The sequence below is a fragment of the Montipora capricornis genome, chromosome 6, assembly GCF_036669925.1.
Source record: "Montipora capricornis isolate CH-2021 chromosome 6, ASM3666992v2, whole genome shotgun sequence".
In the NCBI taxonomy this organism is placed as follows: domain Eukaryota; kingdom Metazoa; phylum Cnidaria; class Anthozoa; order Scleractinia; family Acroporidae; genus Montipora; species Montipora capricornis.
The window spans coordinates 49503411-49510910 of NC_090888.1; positions in this window are offsets into that span (position 1 = coordinate 49503411).

A 7500-nucleotide genomic window follows, 5' to 3' on the forward strand; every position below is an offset into this window, starting at 1 on the left:
AACCTCCTTCCCAGGGTCCTCTCTCTTCCTACTAATAACTTGATCACTTTGTTACTCAGGCTGCGAACATAGATAGTATTTCCTGTTTGTTACTTGCCTACAAATTAAGATCCAGTAACTACAAGATGCAATGATTGAGAATATAGAGCTATAAAAAATTCTGGTTTTTAAAACACTTATATTGATTTGATGATGTATTTAATTCATTTGGTACATTGTAGGTAATTGTCACGTCATATTAAGTGATTTGTAAACCTTTTAGTTCATACTGATCAGTTACTCCACACAAGGTTTGAAAGTATTGCACTAATTTATCCATACTTGAGGTATCTACGAGTATACATGTTCTGAGGATGACTCTTATCATAAATATCTCTAGCCTTCAAATGGCTGTTATAAAAACAGTAAATATTGACAGCAATACAACCAACTGCCAAAATAATGGTAGACTTCTGGTAATGCTGTAACCATTGTTGGTAATTCTGTTGGCAATAGAAATGTGACCATATCGCGGGCTCAGGTTGGACCTCAAGGAGTTCAGCCGTTTGTTTTTTAAAATTGACTGATGATATTTACTGTATTTTTTATTGGATCGCAGGCTGAAGCTAGGTCAGACACCTGAACGATCACTTGAACATAAACGAGGCTTAATTTTTCGCGCGCTTTCTTTGGCTCGACGCGGCTACACAGCCATGTTTTGGTTTGGCTGTCGCAAAGCGACAGATCCACGTTTGAAGCAATACTGTCGGTCCCCTTTGCAATCATGAGCTCTGCGATGTCCAAGTGCCGATCCAAAGACTTTTGGACATGTATCACAGGGACAGCATCCAGGGGCTGACATTCGCTCCTTGCAGCAGCGACGATGTTCTCTGAGTTCTTCGATTCGGCACTCTTCAAACTTGGCCACGCCAGCCTTGACCGCTGTCCTCCACTTTGTCTCTGGCAAGGGGTTTATAGTCCGATATGCCGCATTTGGCCAGTGAGTTCTTCAGTTGATCCTTAAACGCTTCTTGAGAGTGCCAAGTGGGCGTGTGCCATCAGACAGTTCGCTGTACAACAGAGCATGTGGTAGTCTCTCCTCACCCATCCGTACAACATGCCCCGCCCACCGAAGTCAGGCCTCCATCAAGTAGGCGTCAATTATGCGCATAGGGAAGCGAGACAGCACTTCGGTGTTCGGTATGCGTTCGTGCCAAGATATATCGGCAATGTTCTGTAAACATCGCATATGGAAAGCATATACTTGTTTTACATGCCATCGATATACCGCCCACGTTTCAGTGCCGTAAAGCAGTACTATTTAAACAGCCGCTTGATAAAACTTTTGTTGCTAGGGTGATGTCACCGGTGTTCCATAATCTCAAAGCAAGACGGCCAAAAGTCGAAGAAGCTTTTGCAATCTGTTCAGTGATTTCAGAGTCGACGGAACAACCGTTTGACAGCGCACTTCCCAAGTAACAGAATTTGGTGACAGCTTTCAAATTATCCGACCGGATCGTAACTGCTGGTTCTTTGCAGCAGGCACCCGGCTTAGGTTGTAAAAGCACTTCGGTTTTCTTTATGGATATCGAGAGGCCATACCTTGTGGTAGCCTTATGAAAGCAGTCAATAAGAACTGGGCTTCTTCTTCGCTATGTCCTATTAGAGCGCAGTTGTCTGCGTACAGCAGTTCTCTGACCAGCATGTGATGAACTTTGGTCTTTGCTTTCGGTCGGCGCAGGTTGAATATGCCGCCATCGTAACACACGTTCAAGCTGACACCTTAATCACAATCGTGAAAGGCATCGTAGATCACAGCGGCGATGACAATGCCAAATAGCAACGGAGCAAAGACACAACCTTGCTTGACGCCATTGTCCACAATGGGAGGAGCGGATTCTAGCCCACCCTCAACAACACGTGCTTTCATGCCATCATGAAAAGATCGAATTATGTTTATAAACTTTACAGGGAAACCTACTCGCTGAAGGACTTTCTAAAACCCTCAGTGCACGACTAACTGTTAGATCAACAAACACTATAAAAAAAAAGGTCTTGTTGCTGCTCTTCCACATGACGTGCAGCAAAAAGCATATCAACTGTACCACGGTTCACCCTGTATCCGCACTGGCTTTCAGGATTCACCCCATCCGCAAAGACAGAGGTGCGTCTGACTATTCAACGGCAGGTGCTAAGATCTTGCAAGCAATACATAGTAGCGAAATGCCACGATGATTGTTACAATCGGCACGCTCTTCCTTCCCCTTGTACAGATGGATGATTTTCGCATCTTTAAAATCTTGAGGAACTGCCTTCTTTTCCCAGATAACTGAGTAGAGGTGATGTAGACGTTCTGCCAGATAAGAGCCTCCATACTTAAAGACTTCAGGTGGAAGAGAATCCCAACCAGACGCTTTGCCATTTTAAGGTTCCCGATGACTTTAGTGACCTCGTTAAGATGAAACGGTAAGCTCAGACTCTCAAGACGTGGTCTGCATGGTAGATCTTCAATCACCGCGTCTGCTATATTGGAAGGACGGTTAAGCAGGAAGGACGCGTTTCGTGTTTAGGTAGAAAACGGTTTGGGAAAAAAAATTTTCCTCCATTTTTTTGCCAATTTCGATCCAGGTTTGACATAATATAGCAGTGGTCGGGACACACTGGTAGCTACGTAGTTATTCAAGTCAAGCATTGGAGGGATATAAACGTAAGGCTAAGTGTTTATTTTTAATTTGTTTATAGCTTCTTTTTGCTCTGTATTGCAATTTTTGGCATTGCTCTTACTTTAAAAAGATTTTTAATTTTGAATGTGATAAGGTTGCCTGATGCCTGGACGGCCTATGACAAAAGAACAGAAACGAAAGAAGAGAGAAAGAGAACGAGAACGACGAAACAGTACCAGTAATTGCTCGAACTTGGTGAAGGAAGTTTCTCCACAAATTCCTTTCTTGGACTCGAAAAACCGATATCGCACCCATCGCTTCGTGATTCATGCGAGATCGGTTTTTAGCGTGAAATTTACCGTGGAATTCACCAGTTAGGCAGTGAATTTTTCTATAGAAGAAAGCAAATGAAATCATTTATTTAAGCAGTAACCGGAAACATCGAAACGCGAACAATTGGAAACCTTTTATTTTCACTAACCCTACAGGCAGTAAGAATAAATAACCAGGGAGCTCCGCTTTTAGGCTTGGCTAAATCTATACAATAGAGTTATTTTCATATATGTCGTAGAGTTAGAGTTAAGTTTCCAAAACCCTGAATTCAAAATTTTGGAATCCAAACTGATTCTGCATTCAATATTTTGAAAGGCCAAAATCCTGAATTCAATATTTTGGGAGGTGAATTCAAGATTCTGGAAGGCCAAAATCCTGAATTTAAGATTTTGGAAAGCCAAAATCCTGAACTCAAGACTTTGGAAAGCCAGAATCTTGAATTTAAGATTTTGGAGAGCCAAAATCCTGAATTCAAGATTTTGAATGGCCAAAGAGAGGGACTAGTGCAGTAAGAAACACAAGATGGCGGAAAGTCCCAGGCGCTTGTAAGGTATGTAAATCAACAGCATAAGATTATAGCAAGAGGCTATTCGTTTATTCATGAATCATTATCGGTTTTCTGAGAACAATTGACCCTCGATTTCGTATTAAGTTGATTACTTCATCGTCATCATGCATTGATTGTAAGCTGGCTTTAAGACTACAATTATTTAATACTGTATTCTGCGAAACTAACGAAACTTTTGAACTTATAGAAATGAAAAGTTCAAGAATCACAACACTCAGATTTCTCTGTGCGATAACCTAAACGAAGAATAAAAAACCGGAAGTGTAAAAATGTGTAAATTCGTCGTATACTGGGACGATATTTAACTTCTTTCTTAAGCTTCGTGCCTTCGTCCACATTTTTCTTGTACAACTCGATGCAATGAAGATTATTGAGCAGTTGCTCTGCCTGTTGACGCCCGACTATCAGACAAGATACGTGCCAAGATTTGGAATCATGAGCATGTGGACTTTGGCTCACTCCACACCAATCTCACTTTTTATCAGCAATACCACATTAAAGTCCAAAGTACCGAAGGTGGTCCATCCCCTTCCCTCTGAATTGAACCTGCATCTAAGCCGAAGAAAATCTCTTCCATAGAAGCTTGGTTAAGCAGCTTTCATGTGTTTGTAGGGGTTTACACGAAACGTTTTCCTCATGAGGCCCCCGCCCTCATGAAATATGGGGAAATTGTTCAAGATTTAGCTAAGAGGGGTCATAACTGGAAATTCTACGATGAATATTTTCGCTTCTTGAGGAAGACGCATGGGTCTTCCCTCGAATGGGATAGGATCCATGAGGAGTTGTGGTTGAAATCTCAACTCGTTTTGCGTAGAAACCTGCAAAGTGATTCCGCAGTTATTCCTAAGTCTAGAGCAGATATTATTTCTAAGGGTTATTGTTTTCGGTTTCATAAGAACCGTAAGTGCTCTCCTGGCTGTGCCTTCAAGCATCTTTGCTTTAAGTGCGAGGGGCACCACTCAGTGACCAAATGTATTTTTCGTGACTCACTCCAAGCCGGCAGTGTCCAGTCCCTCTCAGCCAAATCCCATTCTGCCCAGCCTACCCACTCCAGTAAAAGTTCATAGATTAGGTTTTCTTCTTGACGGGTATACCCCTTCCGCTGTTTCATGTTTATTATCAGGTTTTACTTGGGGATTTCCTTTGCATTTTGAAGGGGAACGAGTCTCGTCCTTTTCTAAGAATTGTTGTCAGCTTTGGAAAATCCATTAGTGGTTGATACTAAAGTTAAGAAAGAGTTGGAAGCCCATAGGCTTGCTGGTCCTTTCCTGGCTCCTCCAATGTCTCCCTTTCGAATCTCCCCCCTGGATGTGATACCAAAGAGAGCACCTGGCGAGTTTAGACTTATTCATCATCTGTCCTTTCCCAAAGGTTCATCCGTCAATGATGGCATATCTCCGGAGCACACAAGTGTTCGATATGCTACTATAGATGATGCTGTTAAACTAATAAAAGGGACTGGCCAGGGTTGTTTTTTGGCTAAGACAGACATCAAAAATGCATTTAGAATAATCCCAATTCGCCCAGCTGATTATGGGCTTCTAGGAATACATTGGAGGGGGTTCTATTACTACGACCGTTGTATGCCTATGGGCTGTTCTTCCTCCTGTCTAACCTTTGAGATGTTTTCAAGCGCAGTGGAGTGGGTCGCCCGTCATCAGTTAAAAATAGGCGTGAATTATGCCAAAAACAATTAAAGTTATTTTTATCTCTTTGTGAGTACCTTGGTATCCCCATGGCACCAGAGACGACTTGTGGCCCAGCGACCACCATTTCTTTTGCAGGCATTGAGTTAGACTCTGTTCTTTTGGAGGCTCGGTTGCCTCTCAATGAAATTGAGAAATGTAAGTCGCTTATTTCACACTTTCTGTCTCGTAAGAAGGTTTCCCTCGAGGAGGTGCACTCTCTAACAGGTCTCTTAAACTTTGCATGTTCCGTCATCCGCCCTGGTCGAGCTTTTCTACGAAGACTTATTAACCTCACTTTGGGCATTCAATCTGCTCACCATTACATCCGTCTTAACAGAGAGGTAAAGGAGGATCTAAAACTGTGCATGGCTGTCCTTCTTGTCCAGTTTTAACGGGAAGTCCTTTTTCTTGGAGGACACCTGGCTTAGCTCTTCAAAACTTTACACCGATGCCTCGGGTGCAATGGGTTTTGGTGCTGTCTTTGGCCACATTGGTGCTATGGGGAATGGCCTATTAATTTGAAGTATCGTAATATTGCAATACTTGAGTTTTACCCCATTGTGTTGAGTTTGTACCTTTGGGGTGGGGTAATGAGCAATCAATGCATTTTGTTCCTGACTGATAATGAGTCCCTGGTTCATGTTATCAATAAGCAAACCTGTAAGGACAAGCTTTAATATTCTTTGTACGTAAACTGGTTTCTATTTGTTTATATCACAACATTGCTTTCACGGCCAAACATATTCCAGGGACTCATAACAGTCTTGCGGATGCTCTGTCTCGCTTGCAGGTGCAGACTTTCAGACAGCCGGCCCCAGCAATGGACCCCTTATCCACAGAGATTCCCCAGCATCTGCAGCCACAGAATTGGGTCCCATAGTAAGCATGCTTGCAAAATCTAGCCTCCAGTCTTCCTCTGTACCAACTTATAGGCGAGCATGGAAGCTATTTTACCAGTTTCTGAATTCAGTTTTTCATTCCGCTCACCCCAGTTTGCCCATATTGCCTCACATGTTGGCTCTTTTTATTGCCTACATGTATGATAAAAACTATGCGCCATCAACTGTCAGTTCATACGTCTCTACGTTAGGTTACTCTAATAAATTTCTTGGTTTTCCTGACCCTACTAAAGCCTTTTTTATTATTCAGATGATCAAAGGGTATACCAAATTGGGATCCCGTGTGGATAGCCGTTTACCAATAACGCTCCCAATACTTCACAGAATTATTGAAAGTTCTTCTCAGCTGGCTATCTCTAGGTATAGTTGTTGTCAATTTCAAGCGATGTGCTCCTTGGCATTTTTCGCCTTTTTGCGGGTTGGTGAAATGACTATAAGCTCCCATAATCATGGTAATCCCCCCTTACAGGTTCATCAGCTGGTTAAGCTTCTTGATAATACGCAACGTGTTGTTGCTTTGAAAGTCGTTTTTCACAATTTTAAACATAACTACAACCAGCGAACCTTTTCAATCGTAATACATCGCCAGCATGTTTTTTGCCCTGTGCAGTTTTTGTTAGATTATTTAACTCTCCGGGGCGACAGACCTGGTCCACTTTTCGTCAATTTAGATAATAGTCCGGTGTCCCGCAGGTCCTTCACAGATCTGCTCTCTCTTTCTTTAAAGTCTTGTGGTTTAAGCCCACAGCTGTACAAGAGTCATAGTTTCCGTATCGGGGCTGCTTCTTTTGCTGCAGAGCGGGGAATGTCTGATGCCCAAATACGTACTTGGGGTCGCTGGAAGTCCAACGCTTTTCTTAAGTATATCAGAATCCCTTGTTTATCTACCTGTGCTTAGTCCATGCATCGCTTGCGGGGAGTGGTGCATGGAAGCATTGGTAAATGGCAAATCTTTAAGGACAGGGGAACAGATTAGCAAGGGCAGCTGCCCCCTGTCCTCTCTCGTACGTTAGTTACAGGCTTTAGAGCGCATTGGTTGTCAGTAATTGTCAGCAAGGGCGGCATTTTCTAGAAGTTTTCTTTCAGTATTTATGTATGCCATTTGATATTATTATATCAATTCCCTCAGGGCTTTTTCAAACCTGATTTGCAAGGGCAGCAGTTTTTCCCTTGTCTTTTAATTTCGTTTTGCTTCGTTGTAGTTTGAGGCTGCATTTCCCTTGGGTGGGGCGGCACCATGCTCTGATTCATGGTGCTTTTGGCGGAATCGTTTTGTCCAAATCCTTAGACTGTGCATGTTACTTAATTCGAGATTGACATTAAACCGGCTTTGGGTATTTGCCCTCAGCCATTTTACTCCAGACCACTGG